The following is a 16,386-nucleotide window of genomic DNA, read 5'->3' as shown; positions in this document are numbered from 1 at the left end:
GCAGAAGCTGAAAGAGATCATTTCTGGGGTGAACACTATCCTGTACTATCTCTGCAGCTTTCTTATGGCACCTGGAAGCATAGATATGATCTACTTAATAAAAATACTTATTTACTTGATGGGGGGGGCAGTTGTCCCTCCTGGCTATGTCCATGAAAGCTTATGACAAGGGTGGATATACAGGCCCCCTCCACTTATTTGGGGGTTATGTTCCAGGGCCCCCACCCCATACATATGTGAAATCACATAAAGTGGGGAACACTCTCTCGTAAGCCTCCAAACGCCTATTTCCCCCTGATCTACACCTCTTTCTCCCACTGTCTCTCCACATAACTCTCTCTCAAAGAGAGTCGAAACTCTGAGGCCAGCGGGAGCCTGGAGGTCATGGGAAAAAGCGGTCGTGGCTGCGCTACCCCGTGTGTCAGCTGCTAAGCGGGGAGGCTGAGCAGCCTAAATAAAACCCCACTGTGCTTCCAGTCTACAGTGGTACCTCTGGTTGCGATCCGTTCCAGAGGCCTGTTCACAACATGAGCAGAACGCAACCTGCGTCTGTGTGTGCGCGGGTCGTGATTCGCCGCTTCTGCGCATGCGCGTGATGTCATTTTGCGCGTCTGTGCGGGTGGCGAAACCTGGAAGTAACCCTTTCCAGTACTTCCAGGTTGCCGTGGGAAAACACTCAACCTGAAGCAAAAGTAACATGAGGTATGACTGTATTTTGGACTTCCTCCACCCTCATTGACGTCCAGAGAGGCGGGTCTCCTTGTGAGCCATGAGGACTCTCCAGCTCTCTCCTGCCATTTCCATTAAAAAAAAAAAATTATTCCTGCATATTATATTTTACATAAAAAAATGAATTAACCCCCCCTTGTGGATCTTAATGCAATGATTTTCCCCTCAGCATCTCTTTCACAACTCTATTTTTTATAAATCCTTTGTCAATCCATAGTTTCTCTCCTGCCATTTCCTGGTGGGATTCTATTTATTTAATTTTTATTTCCCGGCGCTGCGCATATATGTGGCCATGCGCAAGTAGAACATGCATAAATGGGGGCGAGGATGCCTGGAACCTTTTTCAGCCCGGGGGGACCATGTCTTCTTCCAGACCAGCTTCTGGGGGCCACATTCAGAGGCGGGCAGGGCCAAAGGTAAAACAGGGCAGAGCACTGAATGTAAATTTTACCTTCGTAAAGCGAGCTAGTTTCTGCACACACATCGCGCTTGCTCACATGTTCAGGGTTAGCAAGAGCCATTATCCGAATTCAAGGACGTGTTCCAGACAAGCAGAAACACTCAAGGAGAATGTGAAGCAAGTTTGATGAGAGGGGTGGCCTTGTGGGGGTGAGACTGGCGAGGACTGAGAAGAGCCCATTATCCATTTGTTAGACCTGAAGGTGCCCCGGGATTATTTGTAGTTTTCGCTACAACAAATGGGTACATCTACTCCCCTCTGAATAGTAAAGGTAAAGGGACCCCCGACCATTAGGTCCAGTCGTGGCCGACTCTGGGGTTGCGACACTCATCTCGCTTTATTGGCCGAGGGAGCCGGCGTACACCTTCCGGGTCATGTGGCCAGCATGACTAAGCCGCTTCTGGCGAACCAGAGCAGTGCACGGAAACGCCGTTTACCTTCCCGCCGGAGCAGTACCTATTTATCTACTTGCACTTTGACGTGCTTTCGAACTGCTAGGTTGGCAGGAGCAGGGACCGAGCAACGGGAGCTCACCCCGTCGCAGGGATTTGAACCGCCGACCTTCTGATCAGTAAGTCCTAGGCTCTGTGATTTAACCCACAGCGCCACCCGCGCCCCACCCCTCTGAATACTGTCCTGTTTAAAAAGTGGAAGAGCTTTAGTTCTCCATCCTGAAATGTAAAGGCCAGAAACGCACATTCTAAGTGCTTCTGTGGGAAGCACTGTGAAATGCAGATGTTTCTCAAGGGAAACGAAGGCTTAAGAACAAGAAGTTACAGTGGTACCTTGGTTCTCAAACTTAATCCACTCTGGAAGTCTGTTCCAAAACCAAAAGCGTTCCAAAACCAAGGCGCGTTTTCCCGTAGAAAGTAATGCAAAACAGATTAATCCATTCCAGACTTTTAAAAACAACCCCTTAAACAGCAATTTAACATGAATTTTACTATCTAACGAGGCCACTGATCCATAAAATGAAAGCAATATTCAATGTACTGCAGTCACACAATCCATCAATCAGTAGCTGAACTGGGTTCCACACGGTCACAAAAACAAAACAAAAAAGAGCTGCAAAAAGAAAAGCGCAAAATAAATTGCAAAAACAGACAGACCTCGGTGTAGCACTCAAATCGTCAGCGTAACACTCAAAACAGAGCACGTTCAGCTTCTGAAAAAAGTTCGCAAACTGGAACACTTACTTCTGGGTTTGCAGTGTTTGGGTTCCAAGCTGTTTGAGTACCAAGGCGTTTGAGAACCAAGGTACCACTGCAATTACCATTTTAAAATGAAATGTAAAATGAGCAATCCACCACTAGAGGGCGTTGAAGACTGGATTAGATGGTTTGGTGCAGTATTCCTACATTTATCTAGCCTGCAGAACGACTGCTGCATCAAATTCCGTGGATCCCATTGGCTCAAGGATCAAAATGGGACAGCGCAATCTAAGGACAAGGCACCCCATGAACAGGTGATTCAGAGAGGATGAGTCCGTCACTCAGAGCCGGGCTCTTTTCTTGAAACCAGCCCAGTGTGTGCCTTGCAGTTAAAGCAAGGAGGCTGTTTTTCTGGCTTTCTTGACATGATCTATGAATCATAACCGAAAAGCTCAAGGTGGTGTCTGTTATCTTCCCTTCCCTTTTAGCATGCAACAGCCCTGCGAGGTAGGCCCAGGGTCACACACACACCATGCATTTTTTAAAAATATTTTTTTATTAAGCAAATTCCACATAACAGATTATCAGACCATATAATCACATCCATTATTTCCCCCCTCCCCCCCCCCACAACCAGCTCCTCTCTCTGATTTCTCTGCACATATTATTCTCTGGATGTTATAAAATTATACATATCCTTAAGTTATCTATCATCTATATCTATCTATCTATCTATCTATCTATCTATCTATCTATCTATCATCTATCTATCTATCATGTTAAAAGGGACCCCTGACCATTAGGTCCAGTCGTGGCCGACTCTGGGGTTGCGGCGCTCATCTTGCTTTATTGGCCGAGGGAGCCGGCGTACAGCTTCCGGGTCATGTGGCCTCCCTGATTGTAAACATGCTAAAACAAGGACTGAGAAACCAAGATCAATTCAGAAGTTTATTGCTGATTAAAAATACCAAATTCCACGATGGAATCATTACAAGAATTGTGCTGGAGGAGAGTCGAGGGTGAGAGGGAAAAGGCAACCCCCCCCCCCCGGGAACCGGGGCGATTCAGAGAACCTGGCGGAGAGAGATGGAGAGTTTGACAGCTGTCAAAGTAGCTGTCAAATCTTGAGAATATAAAGAGGACTTTGCTACAAGTATTTTGCTGGTTAATTTTGATACAATTGGATATAAATATGGATACAAAATGTCGGGTGGAAAAAGAAACAACAATTTGACTTTTGGATGAGAGGACACAAAGTTATTGCAATCCCTCTAGAGGGGCTTTGGGACATTACAAGCGGCGTATATGGAAAACTACTCTGGGATGTGTACTACTGGTCTTAGCTCCTGGGAAAGTAGCAAAACTGAAATATTTGTTTTGTCTACAGAGGTGACAACACAATAGAATCTTTCTATTTAAGTAAGCTCCTGAATAACAAACCTCTGTAGAGATACTAGATTTCAGAATAAGAATGGTTTTGCAGCTGAACAAGACAGAAACCTGAGAAAGTAAGAAACAAAAGAGTAAAGGACCAACTACGCCACGGCAAGAACAATGGGAGGAGTAACAATGATCAAGGGAAATTAAAGGCCTCGATTAGACTGGACTTTTGAAATTAAACATCATCAAAACAAGTAAATTTAAAGAAAACCGGCAAGATGAATTGAGAAAGTTTGGCTGTGGACTTGAGACCTCCAGGCCGACAACATACAGACTGATGGACATAGGGAATCTAAACCGGGGAAGGGAGGGGGAATTCTAGAATCCAAAGGCTATGTAATCAACTTCTGGAACCTTCTTCTATTTTCTATCTTTTAAATTTTTTTTTATATATAACTTTGGTATTTTGATTTAACAAGTTTTGGAAAAAAAAAGAAAAGGGGGAATTCGTGGAAGGAAGCGGGGTAGATTTTGGGGAAAAAAATCTTTGTTCTATTTTGTTAAAGGTGAGGAGTGATGTTAAGATTGTAATTTAAATTGGCTATTAGGCATAACATATTAGGTTAAATTGGGAATGAGAACTTGTGGAACCAACGTAGGGAAAGGGGAATACAGTCGGGAGGGGAAGGAGGGAGTCCCAGAAAGAAGGTTATGAAAATAAGGGTTTAAAATTGGTCTTTTTTCTTTCTTTTCTTTCTTTATCTTTTCTATCTTCTTTATTCTGTTATTATTGGAAATTTTAATAAATATGATTAAAAAAAAAAAAAAAAAATATTGGCCGAGGGAGCCGGCGTACAGCTTCCGGGTCATGTGGCCAGCATGACTAAGCCGCTTCTGGCGAACCAGAACAGCGCACGGAAACGCCGTTTACCTTCCCGCCGGAGCGGTACCTATTTATCTACTTGCACTTTGACGTGCTTTCGAACTGCTAGGTTGGCAGGAGCAGGGACCGAGCAACGGGAGCTCACCCCGTCACGGGATTCGAACCGCCGACCTTCTGATCGGCAAGCCCTAGGCTCTGTGGTTTAACCCACAGCCCCACTCGCGTCCCATCTATCATGTTATCAACCAATAAATTTGTGTATGTTTATTCAAAACCTGCCAAGGAGTCCAATTCATTTTGTTGTCTTTTTAAGTAATTTGTAAAAAGTTCCCATTCTTTCTTGAAGTCACAGTTGTCCTTGTCCCACAGTCCACACGCACCATACATTTAAAATGCTACAATACCACTTTAAACCAGTGGTTTTCAACAATGTGCTGTGGCACCCTGGGGTGCCTTGAATGATGGTCTGGGGTGCTGTGGGCAACCCTGGCCTCTGTCCCTCTTCCCTCCCCTCCCTCCTCTGATGCCCTCTTGTGTCTCCGCCTCCCCAAGGCCTGCACAGCTGTTTGTTGCAGCAGCCCTGGCTGCAAGCTCCCCAGGCGAATGGTGGCTCTGGGGCTGGCCAGGGGGTGCTTCCCAGGCCCCTGTGGGGCAGTGTGAGGAGGCACCCCCTCTTTGGGGCAGGGGGGCAGCTCAGAGACAAGGGGCGGCAGCTGCGGCTGCCCGGAGGACTCCCAAGGAGAGGGGAGAAGAGAGGAGGCTGAGGGAACACTCCACAAGGGAGGGTGTTCAAAAAGGGGTGAGGGGCTGCCAGCTCTGCAGGCAAGAGGTGACATAATTAGGCTCCTGAGCCCCACAGGGGTTCCCAGAGAAAAACTGTAGTTGGTCAAGGGAGCCGTGGACTCAAGAAGGTTGCAAACATCTGCTTTAAACAGTCATGGCTTCCCCCAAAGAATTCTAGAAGCTGTAGTTGACGTGGGGTGCTGAAAATCGTAGGGGTGCTGAAAATCGTAACGAAATGCTGATTCCCTGAGCTACAATTTCTAGAGTGGATGGTGTTAAGTTGTGGGTGAACATATCAGACGACACAGCGATTCTTCAAACAGCTCTTGTTTATTCACAGGCCAAAACAGAACTGAACTGAACTGAAGGGTTCAGCCAGCCTGCTTATATAGCGCTCCACTACAACGCAACAGTAACCACTTCCTGTAACTATCCAATCACTGAACGTAACTTTCAATTCCTTATTTGCATATGTGGACCTGAGTGAAAACTATCTACAGTATCCCCCTGCTGGCCCAGGGTGAGAACTTCAGTACATAACAGCTGGAAAATCAAAAACTTCCGGGGGCGGCGCGAACGGCAATGGCGGTCCTCTTCTGAATGGGAGAGGAGGCTCCGCAGACAACGGGTCGTCCGCTACGGCGAAGCGGAGACCCATTTCGGAAAACCCCAGGCAGCAAGAGCCTGGGGTCTTGAGGCTCGGTGGGCGCCTTGAGCGACCCTCCAAGCGCTAAAGGAACCCCGTAAGGGGCTCCGGAGCGTGGAGGGGGGTTGCGGCGCTGAGAGCTGCTTCACAGTCTGTGGAGCGAAGCCGCGCTGCTGCTGCCGGTGAGCGCTGATCCCTTTTCCTGTCAAATTACGGATTAGGACGAAAAGCAACTAGCTTGTGAGTAAAAGACTGAATCACTTGAAATTAGAGACTTTAAAGGAAAAATCTAAATTGGCTTGAACTTGGCTGAAAGTGGAGAGACGTGGAAACAGGAAGTCCGTCTTCCGCAGCCATTGAACTTGAAAAAAGCAATCAGCTGGAGGAGTGGAGGCTGAAAGAAAGAGATTTTAAGCTTTACAGATCTAAGCATCTATTGAACTTGCATCTTAAAGTAAAGACTTTAAGCTAAAGATTTGGGATTATTACTTGCACTTGACTTTCCTCCTTTTATTGGATTACAAATTAGAAGGTGAAACCCAGAGTCAGGAGCTGCCTGAGCACTAAGAGATTGAGCTGTCAGTACTGCAGATTTGGATACTGTATATTGGAACTTGCAACAATCTGAGGGTATTGAGACCTTTTAAATTTGAAACATTCTTTTTGGAGATAAATAAGCACTGTCTGTAACAAAGTGACCATTTATAAACTCTGCTAAACATTTGTATTTGAAGGTTCTTGGACATTAATTTAGACTCTGAAAGACATTTTAAGCTCCCTCTAGAGGATTGGATTAAAACAGTGACTTTACATGTACATTTTACTTTCGATTCCCTTGTTGTTTGCTTGCTCTGGGCCTTTCCATTCCCATGGGAATAACTCAGTGTGACCTTGACTGACAGATAACGTTGGAATGAGTGGCACAAGAAAAAGAGGGAGAGTTAGACAAACAACTTTAACAACTCTAACCTCAGCCTCGCAGACACGTAGATCATCTGTACCTACTTTGCCCTCAGAAGTAGAAGTTGAAGAAGTTGCCTTGTCACAGGCAAAAGAGGGAGAGGGTGAAGCAGAGCAGTTACAATTGGAAGATATGGCCTCAGGAGTATCTGTTTCTGTTCTAGACAAAATTTTTGAAAAATTGGAAGCTTTGGACAAGAAAGTAGATGTGCAATCAGCAAAGATTGACAAAAATACAGAATGTCTAAATAAACTAACTACACAAGTGGTACAGAATACACAAGCAATTGGACAGTTAACGGAGGCCTCAGCAGAAAATCGGAAATTGGCTGAGGACACCAGACAAAAATTGGAAAATTTAGAGCAAGAGGTAAGACCACTCACTAAACAAGTTGGGGAACATCAGATTTATCTTTCTATGATAGAACTGCGAAATCGTGAGAATAATTTGAGGATTAGATCATTACAAGAGGCAGAAGAAGGACATCTAACTGAGTTTTTGACCAAAGAATTCTCCAAGTTCTGGAATTTGGAAGAAAAGGACTTTAAAATTGTGTCAGCTTTCAGACTTGGAAGATTCATAAAGAAGGAGAGGCCCAGAGACTGTTTGATAACATTGAGATCAAAGGAGGAAAGGGATAAGATTTTGGGCCTACATTACGTAAAGTCACTGGAGGTTTTGGATAGAAGAATTGAAATCTATAAAGATATCCCAAGACAACTGCTGGATCTTAGAGCCGCCTATTCTGAACTTGCTAAACTACTAAGGAGCAACGCAATTCCATTCAGGTGGGAATTTCCCCAAGGAATATCTTTTACCTTTAGAGGGAGAAAGGTCAAAGTAAGAACACTGGAAGAGAGAGACAAATTTCTGGCTACATACGGAGAGGATCTTCAAAAAGGAACTGAACTACCTTCTGGGCCTGGGGCAACGCCAGTATCAATACCAGCACCTGGGGAACCTGAAGATTCAGAGAAGATACCACCCCTGGAGAAATAACCAGATTGATCCAGGATGTCTCTGCAACTGCTGAGTTGGAATATTAATGGTTGTAACATTCCGGAAAAAAGGAAGAAAATATTTCATATATTAAAAAAAGAACAATTGGACATTATCTGTTTACAAGAAACACATGTGACGAGGCTCCACAGAAAAGTGTTAATAAATAAAAGATTGGGCCAGGAATTTGTATCGTCGGACAAAGTTAAGAAGAGAGGCGTGGTGATATATGCAAAAGAGAGCCTGTCACCTAAATTCCTATTTAAAGATGAACATGGAAGAATTTTGGCTATTGAGATACAATATCAAGGAGAGAAACTGTTGATATTAGGAATCTATGCACCTAATGAAGGGAAATCGGAATTTTACAAGAAGCTGCAGGAGACAATGCTGGACTATCTGGACTACAACAACATCATAATGATGGGAGATATGAATGGGGTCGTATCAACTAACATGGACAAGTCACAAAGTCAAAATGTTACAAAAGACGGCAGACTACCTAAAACCTTCTTTGAAATGACTGACAATATGGATTTGATTGACATTTGGAGGACAAAGAACCCACTAGGAAGAGAGGGAACATTCTTTTCTGAAGCCCAACTGACCTGGACAAGAATCGACCAAACATGGATTTCTAGAGGCCTGGCACCTAAGGCCAGAAAAGTGGAAATCTGCCCAAAGACCTGTTCCGACCATAATGCAGTAAAGATGGACATGACACTATTACCAACTGGATCCTTTAGATGGAAGATGAATGACAATTTGTTTAGAGATCAGGAAATTACCAAGAAGGCCCAAAAAGTTTTGAAGGACTACTTTGAGATAAACATGAATAATATGGTGGAAAAAAGAATAATCTGGGACGCAAGCAAAGCTGTAATGAGGGGATTCTTGATACAACAGAACGCAGTAAAGAAAAGAACACAAAATGAGAAAAAAGATAAGATCTTGGATAAAATAAAAGAATTAGAGAAGAAATTAAGAGTGAATCCGAAGTCACAGCCAACTCTGAGAGAAATTAAACTTTATCAAACACAATATTCTAAATTGATAAATCAGGAAATTGAATGGAAGGTTAAATTAATGAAACAAAAAACGTTTGAGTCGGCGAATAAATGTGGAAAACTGCTAGCTTGGCAGTTGAAGAGAAGACAAAGATTAAATACTGTTACAAACTTAGAGGTTGATGGAAAAAACATCCAGAATCCAGTGGATATCAGAAAGTGTTTCCAGAGATACTTCAAAAAATTATACACCCAAGGGCCGCAAGACGATGTCGAGATTAAACAATTTTTGGCAAAAAACGGACTATCTAAATTGTCACAAGAAAATAGGACAATCCTGAATTCTAAAATAACACGACAGGAGATCGAACAAGCCATCCAGAACATGCAACTTGGCAAATCTCCAGGACCAGATGGGCTGACCTCCAAGTACTATAAGACATTAAAAGACTATTTGATACAACCTTTGATGGAGGTCAGCAATGAAATTATGGAGGGGAAGAGGGCACCGGAGTCGTGGAAGGAAGCGTTTATCACATTAATACCAAAGTCGGAAGCTGAAAAGACACAACTTAAGAACTACCGTCCCATCTCTCTTTTAAATGTGGATTACAAAATATTTGCAGACATTTTGGCAAATAGATTTAAAAAAGTTTTAAATGAAGTAATTCACAAGGACCAGGCCGGCTTTCTCCCAGGTAGACATCTGTTTGCTAATACAAGGAACATTATTGACATTTTGGAACTTTTGCAAACAGATATAAATACAAAAGCAGTTTTAATTTTTATAGACGCGGAGAAGGCCTTTGACAATATCTCCTGGAAATTTATGATGGGAAATTTAAAAGAGATGGGAGTGGGACGGGGTTTTGAGAATGGGATTGAGGCGATATATTCAGAACAGAAAGCTAAACTGATAGTTAATAATGTGGTTACAGAAGAGTTTAGAATTGAAAAAGGGACACGACAAGGTTGCCCTATTTCCCCTTTGTTATTCATTTCGGTACTGGAAGTGCTATTGAACATGATTAGAGGGGATCGGTTGGTGGAAGGAATTCAGGTCGGTCAGAAACAATATAAATTAAAAGCTTTCGCAGATGACCTGCTTTTTGACCTTGCAGAAGCCAGAGCCCAGTACGAAAAGAGTATTACAACTGATTAATGACTTTGGTCAGGTGGCTGGATTTAAACTAAATAAACAGAAAACTAAGGTTTTGGGGGAAAATTTGACTGATACAGAGTCAGAACGGTTTCAGAATGAGACGGAACTTAATGTGGTTAAAAAAGTAAAATACCTAGGGGTAAACATAACAGTAAAAAATCTAAGTCTATTTAAGGACAATTATGAAAAATGCTGGACAGAAATTAAGAGAGACTTAGATAGTTGGTCAAAATTGAAACTTTCTTTGTTAGGCCGAATTGCTGCTATCAAGATGAATGTATTGCCAAGGATGTTGTTTTTATTTCAAACACTTCAGGTTTTGGACAAAACGGAGTGCTTTCAGAAGTGGCAGAGAGACATTTCTAAGTTTGTCTGGCAGGGCAAAAAGCCCAGAATTAAGTTTAAGATATTAACCGATGCAAAACAAAGAGGGGGCTTTGCCCTGCCAGACTTAAAGTTGTATTATGAAGCCGCAGCGTTCTGCTGGCTAAAAGACTGGCTACTTCTTGAAGACACTGATGTGTTAGATTTGGAAGGGTTTAACAATGCCTTTGGATGGCATGCATATTTATGGTATGACAAGGTTAAAGCAAATAAGGCCTTTAAGAACCATATTGTCAGAAAATCATTGTTTAATGTCTGGACAAAATATAAAGACTTGCTGGAAAATAAAACACCAAGGTGGCTTTCACCTCTGGAAGCTAAGGCCCGAAAAAGACCCAATATGGAGGCTAAATGGCCAAAATATTGGGAAATACTAGAAAAGGATGGAGACAATTGGAAATTGCAGAGTTTGGAGAAAATGAAAGACAAAGTGCGAGATTGGTTACATTACGCTCAGATTAAAGAAGTTTTTAAAAATGATAAGAAACTAGGGTTCCAGGTGGAGAAATCGAAATTAGAAACAGAATTGTTAGAACCAAAGATTAAAGTACTTTCAAGGATGTATAACTTGCTGTTGAAATGGAATACACAAGATGAAACGGTTAAATCGGCTATGATAAGGTGGGCACAGGACATTGGGCATAATATCATGTTTGAGGACTGGGAGAGGTTGTGGAGTAATGGATTGAAATTTACTGCATGTAACGCTCTGAAAGAAAATGTAATGAAAATGATTTATAGATGGTATATGACCCCAGTCAAACTTGCCAAAATTTACCACCTGTCTGATAATAAGTGTTGGAAATGTAAAGAGTGTGAGGGAACGTTCTTCCACCTCTGGTGGACTTGCCCTAAAGTGAAGGCGTTCTGGGAAATGATTTATAATGAATTGAAAAAGGTATTTAAATATACCTTCACTAAGAAACCAGAGGCTTTCCTTTTGGGTATTGTCGGCCAAGGGGTGGCAAAGAAGGACCAGACATTTTTTATGTATGCAACAACAGCAGCAAGGATACTTCTCGCAAAACATTGGAAAACTCAAGATCTACCCACACTGGAAGAATGGCAGATACAACTGATAGACTACATGGAATTGGCTGAAATGACCGGCAGAATCCGTGACCTGGGAGAAGAGAGGATTGAGGAGGATTGGAAGAAATTTAAGAACTATTTACAAAAGCATTGTAATTTGAGTGAATGCTAAATAAGATGCTAGACTAAAATAACTGAGCACCACTAAATTTAGAAGTTTTTAAGAAAATAAGTAAGATTGTGAAAATTTAGCTCCTTTCGAGAATTATAAGATTATGAAATATAGAAGGGATATAAGAATTTAAATAAGATGATAAATTGCTGACAAAATGTTACAACGATGAAAGTGGGAGCGGGAGATGTGAGGAAGTCCAAAGAAAATGTGAAACTATGTTAAGACAAATGTTATATTGTTTATTATGTTTATTTTTATTGTAAAACCCAATAAATTGCTTTAAAAAAAAAAAAAAAAAGGAAAATCAATCCTTCTTCCCAGGGAACTCCGGAGGGGGAATATGAGACCCCCTATGCCTTCCCCCCAGAGCTACAATGTCTAGAATTATCTGTGAAGAGGGTCTTACTGCTAAACCATTCTGGAAATTGTAGCTCTGGGAGGGGAATAGGGGTTCTCCTAACCAGGGGCATACCTTGAGGTTGGTGAAGGTGGCCCCCACGAAAGGCTTGGAGGGGGGTGCAATAATCTTGCTGCTGCTGGGTGCCCCTGGGCCAGCTCCTGGGTGGCAGGGGTCTCCAGGGATGGTGGAGGGTGTGTATTACCTGTAGATTTTGCATGCACACATGTTAGCCCCTGCCCACTAGAGGACAGTGATTTATTTGGGTGGGTGGGTGGCTGCTGATGCAGCACCTTGACAAGGGCACAAGGTGCCCTCTAGGACGGTACACCTCTGCTCCTAACAACTCTCAGCCCCTTTAACCAACTACAGCTCCCAGAATTCTGTGGGGAAAGCCATGACTGTTTAAAGTGGTACCGTAGTGCTTTCAGTGTATGGTGTGAATGTGGCCCAGGTGAAGTTAATAAATGTACACAAGCAGCAGGTTGCAAGGGTGTGCGCAGAGGGCCCGATCCACATGCAATGCACCAAGCCAGGGAAATCCTGCTGGCATCCCTTGTTGTTGTTGTTGTTGTTTAGTCGTTTAGTTGTGTCCGACTCTTCGTGACCCCATGGACCAGAGCACGCCAGGCACTCCTGTCTTCCACTGCCTCCCGCAGTTTGGTCAAACTCATGTTCGTAGCTTTGAGAACACTGTCCAACCATCTCGTCCTCTGTCGTCCCCTTCTCCTTGTGCCCTCCATCTTTCCCAACTTCAGGGTCTTTTCCAGGGAGTCGTCTCTTCTCATGAGGTGGCCAAAGTATTGGAGTCTCAGCTTCAGGATCTGTCCTTCCAGTGAGCACTCAGGGCTGATTTCCTTCAGAATGGAGAGGTTTGATCTTCTTGCAGTCCATGGGACTCTCAAGAGTCTCCTCCAGCACCATAATTCAAAAGCTGGCATCCCTACCAGGGTGGAAAACCTGTTGTGGAATTGCAGCAGCATCCCATCGTCCAGAACCATTGGCCAACCAACCTGGGTCTGTTTTTTCTATTGCTGTTGCTGAGGTTTTAAAAAACAGGAGGAAGAACAGGCTCCTAATTGTTTTACGGTGGTGCAAGTCCTAGCATAGCAAGAACCATTTCCCCTGGTCAAATTAAACCCAGAAAAACCATTCCATACAGGAGACGGAAATAGTAATATGTAAATATCTCTATTTATTTATTCCTTTAAGGAAAGGACACTGAATTTCTCATGCAGGTGGAGTCACAAGGGCAAATGTTCATGATTGCAATTATAACTTTCAGCGATCTTTGCCCTAAATGTGAAAACCCAGGGCATTTTTTTAAATGTTCCAGTTCTGCTTTTAAATATACTCCCCCTCATCCGCAGTCCATCCCTTTCAGCTGAGCCTCAGTATGAGGCAATAGGATTTTTCAACACTGCATGGGTGACCAACAACCCCCCCATTATGGTTGACTCAGGGCCAATCAGGGGGGGTCAGGAAGGCCATTTCGGGGAACAGGGGGTTCAGGTTCAAAGGGGGCCTCACATTTAGAGACTTGTTGATTCTTTTTGGCATTTGAAAAGTTTTGCAAGTCCTTAGGCAGACACATTCAGGCAGAAAAGCAGCTATAGAAACATTTGACCTGGTTAAAAAAATATATTATGTAAGTCAAATTCAAGTTACGTCTTGCTATATTTTCGGTGCCCTGTTTTGTTTTGTTTTTATTCCTATTTTGACAACAGCTGGAAGCGCTCTTGGCTTCTCTGGATCTCTGAGAAGAGTGTCTGGTTAGACTCGCCTCATCAGGGATGATGAGAATTGTTGTCCGGCAACATCCACAGGGTCACAGGCTCGCCGGGTCAGCACTGCTGTGTCGCAACCCAACTCCTTGGTCAATGCAACTGGAATGTATCTGTTTCCAATTAGCCTCTTGTTGTCAGATTGCAAAAACATCCTTTTGTTTTTCCTGCTGCCCCCTTCCTGGTGAGACAGGTTCCCTCTTAGGACAGCTCTCAGTTAGCCCCCCCCGATAAAGGCAGAACTCCCACCAGGAGCTCAGCCTTGTCTTGAGTGACTCTTTTTATTGACTTACTTACCAGAAACCCTTATCTTGATTGGGATGGGTTTCACCCTTCCAAAAAAGTTTCAGGAACTGAAGCTACCAGGTAGAGATAAGCACAGGAAAAATGGTATCACATCATACATTCCAGCCTTCAAGGACCAGGGAAGGAATGCTAGGGCCACAATCTCCTCTCTGGGAACCTCATGTTTAGGTGCTCCTCCTTAACTCGTGGTTTCATTTAGGGTTACTTGCCTCCCAGGTTAGTGGCTCACTGTGGTCTAAACCACTGAGCCTCTTGGGCTCGCCAATCGGAAGATCTGCGGTTCGAATCCCTGCGACAGGGTGAGCTCCCGTTGCTCTGTCCCAGCTCCTGCCAACCTAGCAGTTCGAAAGCACACCAGTTGTTGTTTAGTCGTTTAGTCGTGTCCGACTCTTCGTGACCCCATGGACCAGAGCACACCAGGCACTCCTATCTTCCACTGCCTCCCGCAGTTTGGTCAGACTCATGTTTGTGGCTTTGAGAACACTGTCCAACCATCTCATCCTCTGTTGTCCCCTTCTCCTTGTGCCCTCCATCTTTCCCAACATCAGGGTCTTTTCCAGGGAGTCTTCTCTTCTCAGGAGGTGGCCAAAGTCTTGGAGCCTCAGCTTCAGGATCTGTCCTTCCAGTGACCACTCAGGGCTGATTTCCTTAAGAATGGATGCATTTGATCTTCTTGCAGTCCATGGGACTCTCAAGAGTCTCCTCCAGCACCATAATTCAAAAGCATCAATTCTTCGGCGATCAGCCTTCTTTATGGTCCAGCTCTCACTTCCATACATCACTACTAGGAAAACCATGGCTTTAACTATACGGACCTTTGTTGGCAAGGTGATGTCTCTGCTTTTTAAGATGCTGTCTAGGTTTGCCATCGCCTTTCTCCCAAGGAGCAGGCGTCTTTTAATTTTGTGGCTGCTGTCACCATCTGCAGTGATCATGGAGCCCAAGAAAGTAAAATCTCTCACTGCCTCCATTTCTTCCCCTTCTATTTGCCAGGAGGTGATGGGCCCAGTGGCCATGATCTTCGTTTTTTTGATGTTGAGCTTCAGACCATATTTTGCGCTCTCCTCTTTCACCCTCATTAAAAGTTCTTTAATTCCTCTTCACTTTCTGCCATCAAGGTTGTATCATCTGCATATCTGAGGTTGTTGATATTTCTTCCGGCGATCTTAATTCCGGCTTGGGATTCATCCAGCCCAGCCTTTCGCATGATGAATTCTGCATATAAGTTAAATAAGCAGGGAAATAAGCACACCACTACAAGTAGATAAATAGGTACTGCTGCGGCGGGAAGGTAAACGGTGTTTCCGTACCCTCTGGCTTCTGTCACGGTGTCCCGTTGCACCAGAAGAAGTTTAGTCATGCTGGCCACATGACCTGGAAAATCTGTCTGTGGACAAACGCCGGCTCTCTCGGCCTGAAAGCGAGATGAGTGCCACAACCTCATAGTCGCCTTTGACTGGACATAACTGTCCAGGGGTCCTTTACCTTTTCATGCCACCCAGGTTAGTGGCTTATAACAGAAAGCAGAGCAGCTTCCCAACCTTTTCTTTTCTTTTGCACTGATACAATTTTATTTTATTACAAGTAGATAAACAACTATCATTACCAAAAAACAAAAGTGTTGCCTCTGCTCGCCACCCAAAATAGAGTTAACCAAAGAACATTTTGCAAAGGCAAAACCACTTAGCCTGATGCCTAGAAAATGTGGGAGAAGGAGGTCAGCTCTCAAACCCACCATGTTTTCTAGGCACGGGACAAGCAGAAGTGTGGATGAGTGCTACGTTTCTGTTCTCCGTGTCAAAAATTGCTGTTGTTGTTGTTTAGTCGTTTAGTCGTGTCCGACTCCTCGTGACCCCATGGACCAGAGCACGCCAGGCACTCCTGTCTTCCACTGCCTCCCGCAGCTTGGTCAAACTCATGTTCGTAGCTTTGAGAACACTGTCCAACCATCTCGTCCTCTGTCGTCCCCTTCTCCTTGTGCCCTCCATCTTTCCCAGCATCAGGGTCTTTTCTAGGGAGTCTTCTCTTCTCATGTTGTGGCCAAAGTATTGGAGCCTCAGCTTCACGATCTGTCCTTCCAGTGAGCACTCAGGGCTGATTTCCTTCAGAATGGATAGGTTTGATCTTCTTGCAGTCCATGGGACTCT

Source organism: Podarcis pityusensis (genome assembly GCF_964106645.2).
Source record: "Podarcis pityusensis genome assembly, chromosome: 8".
Taxonomy (NCBI): Eukaryota; Metazoa; Chordata; class Lepidosauria; order Squamata; family Lacertidae; genus Podarcis; species Podarcis pityusensis.
Note: the sequence above shows the minus strand (reverse complement) of the source record.